Genomic DNA, 2998 nt, shown 5'->3' with positions numbered 1-2998 from the left:
ATATATATATGTGTGTGTGTGTGTGTGTTTGTTTCTGTCTTTTTACCGTTCGGTTGATGGGAATCGAAGATTTGGGGTTTTAGGCGCGCTTTTTAAGTGGAGTGTAGGTGTGAAGCGCAAAGCAGGTAAGCGAAGGCGGAGACTGTTTAAGTAAAGCATGCTGGGCTTCTGAGGAAATGGGAGGGGATTATAAAATGTGGGGACTTAATGAATGGGAAGAGGGAGAGAAGCGATATCTCTCCGAGCGTCGCATCTTGCAGAAGGATCCGTTTAGAGGTGTGTCCAATTGTTTGTTGTGGCGGTTCAGGTCTTTTGAAGGTTTGCGTTTCTGTCATTTATGCTGCAGGATTTTTTTTTTTGTGGTGTGGATGAGGAGGGAAGTAAGTTTATTATTTTTTAGAAAAAGGAAAAACAACCTCCTCACCTGCGTTTTCATCTACTTTTAGCTCTTTTTTGCACCCGACTTACCTCAACACCAGACATGCAAACAAACTTTGAAGACCTCGCGAGAGGCGAATTTTTCCTTTCCACGTGCCAATTCCCTCCGGATGGGGAACACAAAACGTTAGACTTTTTTTTGGTATGTTCAGTGCTGCTATAATAAATGTGACTTTTCCAGCTACCAGTTGGTCTTAGAGGACATCATCTCTTTTCGTTCTCTCTTTTTTTTCAGTCCTTATTTGAACCATTTCTCTCACTTTCATCTTAGGGTATCCGAGTTTAGAAACATCTTAGGGTGCTCGGCGTTTGTTTAGGCAATTTCTCACTCCCTCTTTCCCTCCTTCTCACTGCTTTCACTTTCACCTTCATTATTGTTATTATTCCCCCCCTCTACAGTTTGCGAGCGATGCTAATTACCTGGTCAAATCTTTCCTCCTTGGAAGCTGTTGCATTCACATGTGCCACCACTATCGTTACTCTTTTTAGTGCATTTGCGCATTCACAGCTGTTGTGATACGCAAATGTTTGTGTGTGGGTTGCAGGCGTGAGTTTTGTTGGTTTCTGCACATGTTTCTCAGCGATGTTTATGAGGTTAACCTCGTCTCCTCCTCCTCCTCTGCGATTTCAGTTGTTTTCGTTAGAATGTAATGGTTAGAAGCCAAAGAACAATATCAATGCGAAACTTTTGAATCAAGGGCGAAGCAGAAAGAGAGAGAGTCGTGAAGAAAAGCTCTTCTTCTGAGTTTCTAAAGTTCTATTTCTAAGTCTGTCCTAACTGGGCGGGCGACGCTTGCTTTTGCTCAACATCAACTAGCATGTGCGGTGGCAACATCTCCCATGTGGGTTTGCACCCCAAATCACTTCATTAGGGTAAACCTCAACGTTAGCTCCACTACACCACGGAACTTTTGGAGAATAACGGGACGTTTTGTGCCGACAAAATTAAATGCTCCTTTCATAGCGTGCGTGACGGACCCGATATGTTCCCTGTTACTGATAGTTCCGTAATGGTATATGATATTGAGGAGGATAGCTACAGTGAACTAAAGGAACGCTTTGCTAATGAAAGGGATGTGTTTTCACGTTTTCTCTACGATCCAGGCGATGGTGTGAAAACTTTCGACTGCTCGTAGGCATTTTACCTATGTGCTGCGTACTCGCATTTTACGTTTAGTAAATGGTTATCGAACTATTTTGGAATATGTTTGTTTTTATTTCAGTCTGTGTGTAGTACACTGTTGCCTTAGCTTTTTTCGTAGTGTCTCCTCTATTGCCTCTGTCACCATTAGTTTACCGCAGATAATGAATTGTACCATTACTAATTTTGTGTTGCGTTTTGATGAAAACTAAAACTTTGAAGGTTTGCATGTCTTGACATTGCATGGTTTTGTGTGTTGGGTGAAACATCCTTTACGGTTTTTGTACCATAATGCGGACCCCCTAACGTAATTGTGTGTTTTTTCCTTGTCTTTACCTACCCACAGTTCTTGTCACAGTATGCTTCAATTTGCTATTGCATGTGTTCTGGCCAGCGGCTCAAACTATGACTTTTTCTTCTCTTTCCCCATTTGTCACATTACCTGATACATGTGTGTGTATTGTGCATTTGATAATGAATGGTTATTACTGTTTCATTTTTATAGCAGTTTTACCAAGGAGATGCGGACCAGAACAACAATGACGAGCGGTGCGCCTGCACGGCGCATGACTTCTCAGGGTCATGTAACTGCTTGCGTATCCAATAATAATGACTCTATGGCTGCAAAGCTGAGGAGGTGCCCCAGCTGTCAGTGCTACGGTTGTAGCGCCTTCACTGACCGATTGATTTTTTGTGTGGGAGAATGCAGGAATTGTGGCGAGGAAGTTGATCTTCATGATCTTGCAGCTCATGAGGCGCAGTGCATGGGACTAGGAGCGGTTGAGGGCACTCTTATCATCTGTGCGAAATGTTGTCGGGGGCTGAAACCAGGCAACATCCCCACCACTTCCGAAACCAATCACGACAAGGAACAAAAAGAGAAAAACGTTCTATCTTTTTCCAAGGGGAAATGCTGCAAGGGACCGTATACACATCAAACCCATGCTGTATGCAGAGGGGAATGCAGAAAGAAGAATGACGGGAGCAACGTATCTTCCGTTCGCTGTGGGGGTTCCTGCAATGGTCATCGCAAAGACGGGCCCTGTGCTGTTTGTTGCGACACGCTTCCACACCTTACCCAACGTGAGGAAGGCCATGTCCACTGCAAGGGTCATGTGTTTGAGTGTACCACATGCGGACAGGTGTTTATGACTGCTGTCAAGTACGCCATGCATCTTTGTTGCGGTCGCACAGATCCTGAGCCAAAGTCTTCTACCTGTGGGCTATCGGAAGATACTGTAAAGGATCGTGGAGGCTGCTCTTACCCCACGTGGGAGACTTCGTGTCTCAGTGTTTCGCCATTAAAAGGTCCTGCCCCTCATACGCCAGTTGCCACGAGGCCGCAATCCGCAACTACCACCTCGTTGCCATCATATGCTGAATGCCCATCGCCGTCCCCAAGTTTACTGCGAGCGGCGG

The sequence above is a fragment of the Trypanosoma equiperdum genome (assembly GCF_001457755.1).
Source record: "Trypanosoma equiperdum strain OVI genome assembly, contig: ctg_900, whole genome shotgun sequence".
Classification (NCBI taxonomy): domain Eukaryota; phylum Euglenozoa; class Kinetoplastea; order Trypanosomatida; family Trypanosomatidae; genus Trypanosoma; species Trypanosoma equiperdum.
Note: the sequence above shows the minus strand (reverse complement) of the source record.